We start from the raw sequence: 15,574 nt of genomic DNA, 5'->3' as shown, positions 1-15,574 counted from the left end.
CAGGTTGCGTAGCCAGCCTGGATAACCCACATTGACCTATTCACACCAGCCACAAATACAAGTTTTGCTCCTCTTGTTTTGGTGTATTAAATACTTCTCAGCTACTACTTGCTCTGCCTCGCAGGATTTGATACCAGAGGGTTTTACCAAAGTATATGTACATGTCCTCTATAGGTTTGTACACCTCAAGTCTTACTGTAGTTTCTATGTCCCTCTTGGCATGCTGTGTGTTTGTATGCCTGTAGCAATAGCTCATAATGCTTTCACTGCTGCCTTTCACACCTCGTTCAGCCTCGACTCACATCCGCGGCCCTTTTATTTCTTCTCTCTGTGTATGAGTGATGTGTAATGTGTTTGTGTGCGAAAGAGAGAGAGAGAGAGGCTGTACATGGGTTCATATACTCAGCTGTTCCCTGTGAAGTGCACCGGTCACAGAAAGGGCTGGACAAATAGCACAGTGAGAGAGAAACTAAGTAACACCCTCCTCCCCCCTCTCTTTTCTCCCCCTCTTCTCTCTCTGTCTGTCTCTCCCAGGCTGTCAGTGTGGAGTAGTGCTGGAGGCTGCGGGGCGGCTGCGGGGAAGTTTCCTCAGAGTGCAGAGTGGCAGTCATTCACAGAGAGACACTTGTGCAGAGAGCGGACTGGCGGCCTTTCACGGAAGGATATAAAACACACACCCCCACCTCTGTGCACGGGCGGGTTCGCTGTGGCTTAGGGATTTGAAGAAGCTGGGCTCCTGGGGTTGGTGCTGGAGTGATGGTGGTTGTGTGGCGGCCTCAGGAATGGGCCTGGCAGGCGGTTCTCCTGGTGACCGGACTGGCATCACTGAGTCGCGGGTCTGATGGTGAGTACTGTACTGGACACCAGTTGTGTGTTTTGATGCTACTACTATTCTCCTGCAAGGTTAAGGCCTTCACGTGTTTGTTTTTATTTTGTCACTTTCTGGCTAAACTGTGATGTAAAGCTGCAAGAAGCAAAGTTTTTGCATTTGAATTTTCGTATCTGTATATGTGCTCTGTGGCGTTAAATGCATGTTTTTTTCACACATTTAATTGCGAATATTGTTGGGTCACAGGTTGATCGTGCTTGCTGTGAGGTTATCCGTCTATTTTTTTACCCGCGGTATTTACGATGAGCAAAAGCTATCATGATCTCCACAGGGGGCTACCATGAGAGCGGGTGTGCATTTATCTGCCCTGTCCTCTCCCTCCCCAACACTCCTCCTCCTCCTCCTCCTCCTCCTCCTCCTCCCTGGTCATGTTTTGAATTGTTTGAAGATGGACAGCCAGTTGTCTTTTACGATGAATGCCAACAGTGTCACAGTGCCCCGTAAGGTTGTGACAGGCGGGGAGGGTCGGCAGGCTCCCAGCGTCAAGAAGATGACACTTGTGCATTTGTTCGGTTTGTCATCACAGAATGGAGAGAGACATCGTGAGTGTTAGTATGAGTGAAGTTTGGGATTTTTATCTCCCCCTTTAATGTACGCATATTAAAATGCTAACATTAACTATTTAAGTTAAACACAGATAAATTATTGATAACTGAAAAAAAATAGTTGATCAACAGAAAATTTGTCTGCAACTTACTATTAACAGAAGTCATTTCTTTGTCTCATATGGCAAACTATCTTTGGGTATTGAATTGTTGGTTGAACAAAACAAGTCATTTAAAGAAATCACCCTGGCCTTTAGAAAATTACAATGGACTTTTTTTTTCAGGATTTTTATGACATTTTACAGACTAATCAATTAATCAATTAAAAAGAGTGATTGATTGATTTGACATTGATTGATAATTCAATAATTAGATTGTTAGATGTAGCTTTACTTTTAATTATGTTTTTTTAATATTGAAAAGCTTAATCTTTGCAGAGACTCACTTTATTAAACACATATTAAACACAGTTGCAAGTAAGGCTGTAAAGCCACTGTCGGTGCGCACACACACACACACACACACACACACACACACACACACAAAGCACAGTGTTTATAAATATTGCTTTAAAGAGATGGTCTGTTAAATTTCACCATATGAGTCTTTGCTGCAACTAGATTACCCTTAAATAATAAATCATGGTTTAGTTTTCTTTAATTTATGCTGCCAAGGCCTCTTCTTGGTATACTTAAGTTACAATATACTCATGGTGTTCATTTCTGTGTTGTCTATGTATGTGTCCATAGTACTCAAGCTGTAAAAGTACATCAACAGACCTATCATTGATATGTTTTTTTTTTTTTTAAAATCTTAGTTAACCAGAAAACCTAAAAAGAAAATTGAACAGCAGGATCAAAAAGCAGGTAACTATATTAATACAATTAATTGGATTATAATTTTAATCCTGGCACAAAGAGATACTTTGGAGAAACTGTGCCACAAATAAAGACTAGCTGTAAAATCCCAGCCTGACTGGGTACTTCAGAGCTAGCTGTAACTTTCGCAGTTGGTCACAAAATACCTCAGCTGCTGATGAATGTTTCTTCACAGAATTTGCCTCATTGTTATCTGTGCAGACTGAGCTACGTGTTTAACTTCTCATCCAGTATTAGTCTAGCAAGTTTGAGCACTACAAATACAGAAAGGTTGTTTGAAGATGGAGTGAAATTCAGACACTGACTCTTATTTTCCCAATAGTCTGACTTTAAACTGACAGTTTCTGCTTGTTCCTGTCAGTGCAGACAGAAGCTGTGAGCCATTTCCGGAAAGATCTATATTATAAGCTCTTTCTGCAGTGGCAGGCTCCATAATTTTAACTCCTTTTGTCCACTTTCTTTCACATACTTGAGCCGCCAGTTGCTTTTTGGGTTTCTGCAGTGATCAGATCTTTTTAAAGGTCTCCCAAATGAGTAAAACATGTGGGAGGTTGCCCATAAATCTAAGCAGCCCGGTCAATTTGCCACCTGTTTCTATAGGCTGGTGAGGTTAACAGAGAGTAGATGAGCCTTGGCTCTCATTTTTTAGTGCAGTTAAAATAAAAAGATTTTGGTTGTATGTTTGATAATATACTTTTATGATGGTTACATTTTTAAAAATGTGTTTTGGTTTTGCTCATTTTCCCAATCCACATTTTGGTTTTGCTTTTGTCCAGTGTTTATAGCAAAAAGCTGCTCAGTGACCATGAAAAGTCAACATGTCTGGGTCATTCCTGCAAATGCAACAACTCCCAGAACGTCCAAACTCTCACTGTACTCTCTGAGAAGGTGAGATGTCACCTACCAAACAGCCACCAAAATGGACAATTTAATGACCAGCTGTTTATGAACTTTTTTTCAATTTCAGCCCATGATGGGAAAACACAGAAGACCACAAAAAGTTTACTTGATATCACTAAAACCATCCTCTGGTCTTCTGGACAGACATTTACAATCAACAGGGCTCTCTGAGGAGCCGTTTTCCAAGTACAGTGTGTGTTTTCATTCACAGCGATGTTTGAATATCTGGAAATGTCAGTGTGTCTCTGTAGGAGTGTATCTCTGTAGAGGGGGTATATTAGTTTTGTGTTTATCAACAACCATTTGTCATCTGTAGCTCTGCTTGAGTTGCACTAGTGTGAAGGAGTTTAAAGTAGGTTTGTTGCAAATTAGAAAATCTTCCAGTTTGAATTTAGGATAGGAGAAAACAGGACGATTGTGACGTTCATTAAGGGTCATTATATTTGTGCCTAAAATAGAAAGAATGTAATGGAGAAATTGTTTTATTGGGTCCTCACAGAATCAGTTTATGTGTTGATGATGCTTTTAACTCTATGTATAAAACATTTGCTGAATCGTTTGAAACAGAAAGTGTTTTGTAGCAATCGCTACACTTTGGGAAGACATCTGTGTGGACTGTTGTGGAATAAGGTCAGAGTGTAATGTAGCGCAGTGGTCCAGAAGTACAAAACAGCAGCAGTTGGTCCTCGGCAGGACCAGGCCTCTCCAGCCTTCTGTGTGCTGCTTCCTGTCAGGATGTGGATACGGTTCCCCCACACAGAATTTGATCCCCAGGCAGATGTGCTGCTCCAGCGGTCAGGCATGGGAGCAATATACTGTGTGTGTGTGCATGTGTGTGCATGTGTGTGCATGTGTGTGTGTGTGTGTGTGTTTGTGCAATAGTTATTCATGTGCATCACATGAGTATATCTGCCTGGTGAGATTTGGATGCGTAGGGCTCCTTTTTGTGAGTTTAGGGAGTACTAGAGTGCAGATTTTAAAAGTAGCAGCTTTTGAATGATGATCTTTCCAAATTCATGAGTATAGAATAATACTGTTGTTGTTAACAGTGCAGTGTTGAACATTTGCAGCTACATGGAGCATTTAACTGGTTATCAAACAGTCTCAATTTTTTTTAATGATAACTTTATATGACCTGCATAAGCAACAAGACCATCAGTGAGGAGATTGGCAATTTCTAAATTCTTAATGCCTCTCTGTGGGTCTGATATCCTGCAAAAATAGACCAGAGGAGTCTACATTTACATTTTCTCTGGTAAAATTTTGATGTGAGTAGAATGTAGGCAGTTAAAAAGACAGAAGGAGGATACGTTTCTTTAGAGAATTTTATTTTTGACGTTGTATTGCGTGGTTATGGCCGATACTGGGGTAGAATCAGCAAAGAGAAAAAAAGAATTGACAGAAGAAAAACGTTGAAAGAGCACAGGCAAAAACAGGAGTTGACCTTGATCAATCATTTAGCAGATGGAGAGAACTGCAGGATTTGAAAGGATTCAAAACTGATCCTGACTTGGCCCTCTCCCTCCTAGACAGGTATGTAATATGACTAACTTGCTCTGCTGGAGTCTGTTATTCCCTCTGTTTCAATGCTGAGGCTTCACATTGAGATGGCTTGTGAAACAATGGCAGATAATTGTTAGCTAATTGAGTGAGTGAAGTTGAAACGAAAGAATGAAAAATGAATAGGAACCTTTATGCCTTCAGCTGTTAGCTTGCACCTGAGCACACACTGAAAATGACGGAGGTCACACTGGATATTACTTTAACACAACTGGCTTATGACAGAACTAAGGATGTTGGCCCTGTTTCTGAGCTTCATGTATAAAGACACAACATTATCAATGGTACTGATGCTGCTTTCAATTGAGCTCTGAGTTTGGAGGTACGAGCCCTGAATGACATCACATAATGACGTTGATCATACTCCAGCACAACAAGTTGGAAAACCAAAATGTTAGCAATACCAGTTGATAACAGTGTGCTATGCTATATATGTCCCATAAAAACACTGTAGCAACTTGTCCACAGATAGGGGTTGGACAGGACTGTGTGTGAAATTGTAAATTGTTTAATGCTTCAGCTTTCACTACTGTTGATGCACAGAGCAGCCATATTGGATTTTGAGGTCATGGTCAGTCAGGTTCCTTTAACTTTCCAGAAATCCAACTTCAGGGGGCGTCACAGTTGAAATCTCTAGCAGAGAAATTGCAAGTTAGGATTTCCTAGTGCAAATGGAAAGGATCATAGAAGCACCATCTTCATATTACATTTATTAACATTAATCTTACAATGCAACAAATAGATACACAACTTAATTGTTATGTATCCAGCTGTGTTTAAAAAAATATATATTAAAAATAATTTCTGTCTTAACTGGCTTCCCCAGCTAATTTTTGCTGAATTTAGGTCTTTACAACAGGCATTGGTACTCATGGGAAATGCAGTCTTCATTCTGAGAAAACCTACCACTATTGTCCATAGGAGTCGCAAAAATCAACACAAAATAAAAGTCCTTTCTCGTTGCTGTTAGTTATAAAGACCTTGAACAGCCTTGAGAAAAAAAATGCTTTTTTGACAGAGGTAATATTGTTGGGTAAAATGACATATTGTGGTGGTGCTATGGCTGCATTCTCTTAATATGTCTGTAATGGAGCCCAGCATTAGTCAGTGGCTTGTGGCTTTTTCCAGTAAGTCCAGACCACATGGATGGATAGATGAGCAGTGAGATGAACTGATGAGCCTTGTGGACAGACAGTATTAAAAACATATCTTGAACCAGACAGTAATAAATAAGAAGATAGGACTGAGATAGTGTGTTGGGATGAGTGCCACACGCGCACACCACACTGTGGTTAATACAAAGCCTTGGTGTCATTACATGCCAGCATCTACACCTGTTCTTTCTGTCAGTCTGTGTGTGCATTTGTGAGCATTATCCAGCTCTGCATGTACTCTCTATGGCAGCTGTGTAAGAAAACATTGTTTTTATTTAACTAAATGTTCATTTTTATTGGTAGGTTAAATTACTGCATTGTTATTTGGAAGTAAAAGTGAAAGGAAAGTATTCACACAATTACATAGAGATTCTCTGGGACCTCAGAAAATTTTATATAACTATACTATAAATAACTATAGACTATATATAACTATATATAACTATAGACACTTATTTCTCAGAGAAATGCATGTTTTTAAAGAAATGAACTTGTATGTAAGTTCCTCATAATGTGGTTAGCGAAGTATATTCCTAGATCACATTTGTTGTTTTTTCTACCCTTTCAAATGCAAGACCATTCATATGCAGGATTTTTGGTGATTTATAAGTAGGGCTGAACAGTTAACTAGAATTACAATGTAGATCACTGCAAAATCGAAGGAGGCTCAATATTCAGTAAAGGAAAAATATGAATGAAAATGCCGTTTTAAATTAAGTATTGTGATGCTGCAGAGATGTCCTGGCCCAAAACTAATTGTACACTACAGAAGTCTTAATTTGGTTCAAATCCTTGCAAAAAAAATTCACCATGATTGTTTTAACCCTTTTACACCTGGATCCACGTGACTTTTCTGGTGCTGTGCCCAGGTGCCTTTCACAGGTATTTAAAGCTGTGTGAGTAAAGTGGTTTGAAATCTTTCAAAAACATGAAGAAAAAGGAAATAAGTAAGTATATCTAGATTTTGTTTAAAGCCAGAGATGATGTTGCAGAATTGTTGTTGTTTTTAGACACATTTTTGTGCTGATTTCAAGCACAAAAACCTTCATGCTAATTTTTGTGTCATTTCTTCTCAAGTTGATCATAGCCTTTTTCCCTTTTTCCCATGTTTTTGAAAGAAACAGTCCAGTAGTCTCTTCGCTCAGGTTCCAACGGGTTAATGTATTATTCCATGAAAATGGCATAATGATGCAAAAATAACTGTAACCTCCATTACTGTGAATCATATTGCAATTGCTGTATTGCAATCGCTATATTAGTCCAATAAACTAAATCTAATATATTATATTATCCAGATTTTTCAGCCCTATACATCAGCATGTTAATAAATCTCAGTGCACTTTAGTTTGTTGCCTTTACAACACACGTGTCTGTCTCTTTCTGTTTTCTGGCATTTATTGGAATATAGCAAAAGTCAATGTGTCTATGCGTCTGCTGAGTATTTTGTTGTGGATATAGCAGCTCTGTGCTGTAATCGCACCCTTGTGTAAAGTTTTCTCCGAGCAAACATTGTGAGTCTGACAGTTGAGCTGTAGTTTTTCTGAAGGTTGAGTTAGGGTACAATGTGAAGCAGGGTCAACGGCAGACAGGTCTCCCCTCCATAAATTTGTTGTGGCATTACTGCTGCGGGTGGTGGGAGCCTCAAAGTGACCGTCTCATTCCTCCGCAAAGGCAGTCTGGTCACGGCCGGTAAACACAGAACAGGTTGCTGGAAGCTGCTTGGTGGAAACAGATGACCTGATGTGAGTGTACCAGCAGAGACGGAGGAGAGAGTTTGGAATGTGCCCCTTGTGTGTGTGCGTGTGTGTGTGATGTGTGCACATGTGTGTGTGCGTGTGTGTGTGCCTTCTGTGGCAGAGTTCTTTGAAGGCTGTAGGGGGTTAAGAGGGATGAGGGTGCGGTGTTGGGTGGAGGAGGATGTATGACCTCTTTGCAGGTTGGTTGCAACCCCCCTCGGGGTCAGAGTGCACTCTGGAGACACTGGGGAAGATGTCTCCTTTGAGGAGGTGATTTATAATAGCCACCTGGAGTAACTTATCTCCCTTTTTTCGCTCATGTCCTCCTCTCCGCTTGTGATGAACACTCAGTGTGAAGGTCTCAGCTCACAGATTAAATGGCTGTAGCTCCATGAACTCGGCTCTTGTGAAACAAGGGTTGAAATTGGAACACTTTGTGCAGAGATTTCTTCTTTTTTTTTTCATTTTCCGGGACATGAAATTCCCGCATCAAGATTTCTCAAACTTGTAATGGCAGTAATTCTGTTTTACATTGATTTTCTCAGTTATCTCTCGATGGAAAAACCAAACCCAGTTTTATAGCAGTACATTTATTGATCGCCAGTGTCCGTCTAGATTACAACTTTAGTTTAATGTACGGGTCATATCACAAACTTTTCAATTCCAGAGTACTGTCAGGAATGAGATTTGGTGATTAGAGGAAATTCTGCCCTTACCCGTCTGTGTCAAATTAATTATTGTTTTCATGGGACCCAATTTCAGATAAATGCCTCCATAGTGCACAACAGCAAACACACAGGGAGTGCAAATCAGAGGAACAGATTTGCCTACATTTTCAATTAAATTTTTTTTACATCAAATCATTGATCCAAACTTAAAGTGTATTTTGCTTCTCTTAATAGTGTGACTGTTATCTGGTGTTTAATTATTTTAGTTTGGTTAGGTTTAGTTATTTTGTGAATCTCTTTATAGTGTTTTGTATTTATCCATATTTATATTTTTAAGTTTAAACTTTTAAGCATTAATATCATGTTCAATTTTCAAATTTAAATTTGCCTTAACAATTAACATTGTAGACTCTTCTTTTTGTGATTTCTTTAAAAAAAAAAGTAGAGTACAGTTTAAAAAGTATCATTTTAGCAATGGTATCAGAAAAAAAACCCCAAACAATACTCAACCGTATAACACAGCTCATTCTCCAAAATGCCCAACTCCTTACTCATTCTTGACTCTATTTTAAAACATCCTCAAATATCCTCTGTCTTTGAAACATTCACCAAATGTAATGCATGTTTTTGGTACATTGTACTAAAGCTGGGCAATATATCGATATTATGTCAGTATTGTGATATGAGACTAGATATCGCCTTGGATGTTGGATATCGTAATATGACATAACTGTTGTCTTTTTTGGTTTTAAATGCAGCATTACTATAAAGTGATGCAATTTTTCTGAAAGAAACCGACTGTCAAAGCTTTTCTATTGTTCACATTGCCCACCTAGTCATTATATCAACTATACTGATGATAATTTGTCAAATAACTCAATATTTTATGAAAGCACCAGTAGTAAATCCTACAATATTGTCACAATATTGATATCAAGATATTTGGTAAAAAAAAGATTATTGGGATATTTGATTTTCTCCATTCTATATTTTCTTCGTTTTTTTTTTTTTTTTGGCTTCATACTCATTTCCAGCCTGAAAATGACCTCCATTATCATTCTTGAACTCTTGAACTAGTAAATATTCAAGTGCAAGTAAAAAAAATATAAGAAGACACTAATGTCTTGCCAATGCTATATCCTCCTAATAATGCTGCCAACTCTCTGTATGGAAATTAAATAGAGGATTAGTGTCTAAAAATAAAGTCAGTCTGTGAGCTGTGTTTCACTGAAAAGCCACAGTCATTAATAAGCTTAATCAGCTAATACAGCTAAGATATGAATTCAATGAAGGGTTTTTGTTTGGTTACTTTTTGTTTTTGCATCAAGATCCCATGATGCTTAGCTTGTTGGTTGTGTGTAGGATGGATTTGTACAATGTGGGTGGCCGTATTCCAGACATAAATCATTCTTACGTACAGGTTACCTTTCTTATTTCTCCTGTCTATATTCTTTAAGTGAAGTGCAGTTTGATGTTGTGCCTTATTTCTGCATTATTCAGTAGTGTGCGATACTGTCTGACACATGCTTGTGCAGCAGAAAAATGTGCTGTGCATATAACCTTGAAAAAAATCTGTAGATTATTGAACAACAATATGTTAAATATGTCTTCAATAATAAGTCAGTTCATGACGGTCAAAGTTCATTTTTTGTTGCATCCTGACTAACTTCAGGAAAACATTTAGTAACAGACAGCCACAACTTTAAAACATCAAAAAAGGGAAAAACTATATTATAAAATGCAATATAAACAATATACAAAATGATAGAGTGGTAGCTGTTGGCTAGATATCTAGATCTGGCATGGAAATTTCAATGTCAGTTTAGTTCCCATGTGTCATTAGTATCATCAAACACACAGGAACAGTCATGCTACCTCTGTCACCACAGAAAACTTGGCGGGAAGTGAAAAAGGAGGACGTTTTTCAGACCACGCTGATAGTGTTCAGCCAGAAATGAAAAGAGATAACAAACATGGTCATGATGACTGCACAATCACATGAACTGTCATCACTAATTCAGATACATTTGGAAAAGCTGAAACTGGTGTGGAAGTGCCCGTAGACACATGGCCACTGACGGACGGCAACAAATTGTGACTGAAAGTTCTCCAGCTGGAGTCATTCTCTTATATGTTATTTTTAATTGCTTCAAGTGCATGTTACAGTCTGGCTGCGTGAGTCTGGAGGGGTGACAGCATCCTGCTGTAAAGGAAAGCGGTGCGCTGGATGGCAGAGCGGCCAGACAAAATGAGACCGTCGTTTTGAAAGAGGATGCACCACGATCGTTGTTTTATCTCTATTACCTTGTTTTTATCATCGCTGAAAGGCAAAATTGGAATTAAAACTAAAAACAAGTAATTAATAGTCCAGCCACAGAGTGTGTGTGTGCATTGCATGTTTGTGCGTTATGTGTCTAGTTGGAGGAACAGCCTGTGGAATGTGTGGGGGATGCAGATCAGATTTCGGGGTGACCTTGAGTGTGCCCCTCGCTGACACAGCAAGTCGGTTTGGTGTGTGTGTGTGTGTGTGTGTGTGTGTGTGTGTGTGTGTGTGTGTGTAAAAAACAATAGAATACTGTGGTGTATCAACAATAATGATAGTAATACAATCTTTATCTTATATACCCAATTCATATATGTTGAGTCTGTTTACTTACAGGGCAAGAAAACCATAAAATCAGGTGGTTTTAATTATTTGGATTTTTCTTCTTCATCAATCAAGTCTTTAAACTTCTCTGTTAGTAGAACTTGTGCTAAGCGTAACAAAGTTGCCCTCTCTCCTACGCTCTCTTAAGACTCCTGCTGGCTTTACATCCTATAGCCTCTTTAATAGTCTACACACAGTGATTTTGTAGTAAAGCTGCTCCTGTATAACAAGCATAACAAACTCTGCCTACACAAATGGCAGCCTTATGTTTCTAAAAGTTGTAGAGAAATAACTGCATACTTTTATGTATTAACATTAATCTTCTGCCAACTTAAATACCTTTTATATCAGTTCAAGGTAAAAGTTCTGTGAGCAAACATGACAGTAAATGATTTCCACTAATACTCTTGTGAGCCTGTTGAGCAGTATGTTATGCAATCAGATATGTTGCAGCTTTGTATAATTCATGTTATACTGTGCACCCCATGGTTTCATTAAGCTCAAACAATAGGGAGAATTACAAAAACAAAATTTGGTGCATTTTACAATTATTTGTAAGGTGGTACTCTGACTAATTTTAGGATTGTCCTCTCCCTGCGTCAGCTGTTCTGTAACATTTCTGTCTGAAAGTGACCTGCTCTTGTCTGCTTTCTCACTTACCGGTAAAGCTGATATGGACAGAATGTATCTAAAGGCCTGACAACTTCATGAAACATCCCGTCATTTGTTTTGTTTTTTTCATGCACACTCACAGAAAAACCAAGGCCACTGCGAGGGAGGATCAGAACACCTCTGCAAACTTCCCCTCTGACAGAAACGGTAGCACAGATTAGCATGGAAGGACACAGAGTCCCACTTAAAGAACAGTCACTGTGTTTATACTGTACCACACTAGGATTCAGCCTTTTCATCACGTTGTCCCCTGGAGGATTACTCATGTCCTTTTTTCAATGGTTGGTCGACTTTCAGGCTGTTGCACTGCTTAGATCTACTTACACCTACTTTAGAAAAGCCCATCCACAGTGTAAGGAAGCTATTCTGGGATTTTTTGGATGAATGGAGCTAATGTGGGGATGTACACCTGTGGTATCTCGACTTTCATAGTTAATTTTACTGTGAACGTCCTTTGTTTGCAAACTAACTCAGGATTTCAATGCTGATAAATAACTTATCTCACTGTTTTTGAAATCTAAATGATGTGAATATTTTAGGAGAGAAGAGCAGGAGAGAGAGAGTTAGGAAGACATCCATATAGTGTGGCACAACACAGCTCAGCTCTCTGACCACAGAGGTCTTCAGGGACGAGCTGCTGTCTGAACTGGTTTTATTATCTGCTGATGAATGTATGAACCTTCAGTAACTTGATAGTATGGATAAAACAGGTTTCACATCGTGTTTACTGTATTTATCATCAGTCTTAGTGAGTCACATTTTAAACTTGGCATTTTTTTAATCAAACACTTAAAACTCGTGTCTAAACATCTGACTGTGAATATTATTAGTGTACTATGAATGAAAAATGGATTTTTCTTCTAATGAAATAATTAAATGCCAAATCACTGATATTAATTATTATTTTTCCAGGATATTAGCTCATGAGTTCATGATTTAAAACTAGTTTGTGTTTAGGTTTTCCCTCATAATCAACACTTAATCCAGCAGTTACATGTACATATATGTGTACAGTTATTCCCGGCCGAATATTTAGTAGTCATTTTAATACCAAAAGATGGAATTCCCTTTTTGTTTAAAGCATGACCTTGTATTGATTCAGGATTCAGTGGGACCTGCAGCAGTTAACAGTTTTTAGGATAAGTAAGACCAGAGCAATAAAATTATCCTGCTCCTGGTTTATGTGAATACACTTGCACTGTGTTACTGCACTTGGCATGACTTTGCTTTGGTACTGTAGTTCAACTGTATCTATTGCCTGCTGGAAATGTTATTCCTCCCCTCAGAACATAAACACTAGATCATCCCATATATCCAGTAACATACAGTAGTAATAATGTCTGTCAACAGTTGTGTGCCACTTGGAGATGATTGCTGTTGTGCAGGCAGATTGGATAAAAGGAAGGATGTGTAGAACAAATGACATTATTTTTTTACTATTCCTGTTTTGCATATTTGTTAATTTATACTGTATATTATAAGAAATGACAGTCTCATCATTTACTAGTGCAACAGGTTTACTTAAACCATTTTGACCGGATTATCAGTTCTGTTGATAACAAATTCTATTGTTGGTTTGGATGACTTGATCTGTGGTAGAAAGCGATTAACATAAAGAATACTGTTAATAATATTATAAAACTCTGAACCTTTTCTAACTGTACCAGATATGTTAGATGGATTCTCTGTAATATGTTACAGTGATGTATTTAGTGTTACTACAGACTACTACAAACTACTTTGTAAAAAATCATCCAAGTGACAGTGTACATGTGATGCAAAATCAAAACAATATAATACTTTTTATAACACAAAAAGTCACATGCCAGCATTAAATGCCACTCGACTGAGTTCAGTACACAAAGTGATCACTTGTTCCCAAGTCATGAACCAAAACTAGAACTACTGCCTAACAGGTGTATGTCTCTGTGAACCAGTCAAGTTGTCAATAGTTGACATCAATATCCGTGAAAATTTGGATGCTTCACACACATCGTCCCCCGCGGCAGTACAGAAGATTTATACAATCAGCAGTGTTTCAAGGTGCGCACCCAGGATTAGTGTCTCCAGTTCCAACCAAATATCTCCCTTTTTGTGCCGGAGAAACAATTTTAAGTAATGGCCAGAAAAATGTGATTGCTGCATATTATGGTGTCACAGTGAAGTTGACCTTAAACCTTTAAGATAAAAAATGTTATCTCTTTACCATTTTAACCTATCAGGCATTTGTGGGAAATTTTGACATAATTGGCATATGAATTCTTGAGTTATGGCCAAAACCATTTTTGTGAGGTCACAGTGACCTCAAGTTCATGAGAATGAGACAGACTCGGTCACAGTGACCCTGACCTTTGACCAAAAAAATCAAATCAGTTTATCCTTGACTTAAAGTGGATGTTTGTGCCAGATCTAAAGAAATCACTCAAAATGCTCTTGAAATACAGCATTCACTGAGAATAAGACAAATGCAAGGTCTCAGTGACCTTGATCTTTGCTCATCAAATTCTAACCAGCACATTTGTGAGTCCAAGTGGACATTTTTGCCAAATTTGACGAAATTCCCTCTAGGTGTTCTTGAGATATTACGTTTATGACAACGGGATGGACGGACAACCCAAAAACAAAATGCCTCCAGCCACAGCTATCACCAGCGTGGGGACATAAGAATAAAACACCCCACTATTCATGGGAACGTACAGAGAATGTCAGCTTTTATATATAATGACCATCAGTTGGACACCTGCCTTCAGAAACTGGAGTCCATGAAGAAGTATTGTGCCAAGCAGGATTACTAAGTTAGCTATGTAACTTCTAAAATAGCATGCAACATTTTTTTAAGAAATAGCAATAATCATTCTGACTGACTGACACCCAATAAATCTAAGTTTTGCAATTTCTGCCTACTGAATGCATTGCGTGAGCATGCCTTGTGCTATGTGTGTGCACACACACATAGCACAAAGAGTTCTTTCTACTGTTATTCTGGTTCCAGACTTCATGCAGGTACATTGAGTCGAGTCCAGAACAGCAGGGTTGCTTTCAGCAGCACATATTCACACATTCTGTGGATAGCATTGCCATGGTAACGGTGCCAAGGCAGGCAGAACTATATAATTCAAAAGACCCGCTGGACATGAGCAGAAATGTTGTTTGGATCCTTTGATTTATTTCTTATTTAATTTTCCTGAGGTACGTGTACTTAAGTTTTACTCCCCTGGCTTCGCTGGAGAAAGAGGAGTGTCCAGATGTTTTACTGTGGTGCTCAGTCCAGTTTCTCTCTCTCTCTCTCTCTCTCTCTGTGCACAGCCAACATGTTGGACACCATGCTGCAGAAAAACGGATGGAAGGGGGCTTCGCAGCAAAAGGCGGAGGAGGGCAGCAGCAGCAACACAGCCACAGTGTCAGCTCAGAACATGCTTTGGTGTCACTGCTACCACCACTGCCCTGACGACTCTGTCAACAACACTTGCATGTACGGTGAAGCACACACAAAATTGTGCAGTTAATAAAAAAATGTATTTCATGGCCATTAAAAGACATCACAAGTAATTAACAGAGACGTCTAATTACCTGACTTGACAGACACGTTTGCTTTGCTATATTCTTTAATGAGATCCCTCAAGCCACTTGAGATGCAGCTTACTAACAATTCATTAGCCAAGCCATTTACATTCATTAACATTCATGCATATGGCATGTGCTGTATGTTACAAAAATGTATAGGTAGGCGCCTGTAATGAATATATGAAAATAGTGACAGCTTTATTGTAATAGTTGAAATGAAAATATATTTGAAGCATATTAGACTCAGTAAACACTTTCAATACTGGATTCAGATTTGATAATTACTATTCAACTTCAACACCTATGAGGATGATGAAGTCAATGACTGTTTAAATGCACAAAATTATCTGGTTTTTGTCGT

General features: G+C 38.6%; 1 long non-coding RNA gene across 1 annotated transcript in view; it reads left to right on the top strand.

Annotated features, from left to right (window-relative positions):
• The window catches only part of LOC121960313, a 50,939-nt gene extending 35,904 nt beyond the window's left edge, over nucleotides 1-15,035 (top strand). Inside the window, exons 2-3 of the long non-coding RNA XR_006106956.1 lie at nucleotides 535-844; nucleotides 14,956-15,035. This is a non-coding gene — a long non-coding RNA (uncharacterized LOC121960313). The remainder of the gene's footprint in view (nucleotides 1-534; nucleotides 845-14,955) is intronic.
• The last annotated feature ends 539 nt before the right edge of the window (nucleotides 15,036-15,574 follow it).

Source organism: Plectropomus leopardus, chromosome 20 (assembly GCF_008729295.1).
Source record: "Plectropomus leopardus isolate mb chromosome 20, YSFRI_Pleo_2.0, whole genome shotgun sequence".
Lineage (NCBI taxonomy): Eukaryota > Metazoa > Chordata > Actinopteri > Perciformes > Serranidae > Plectropomus > Plectropomus leopardus.
Note: the sequence above shows the minus strand (reverse complement) of the source record. Positions and strands in the feature narration are given on the sequence as shown.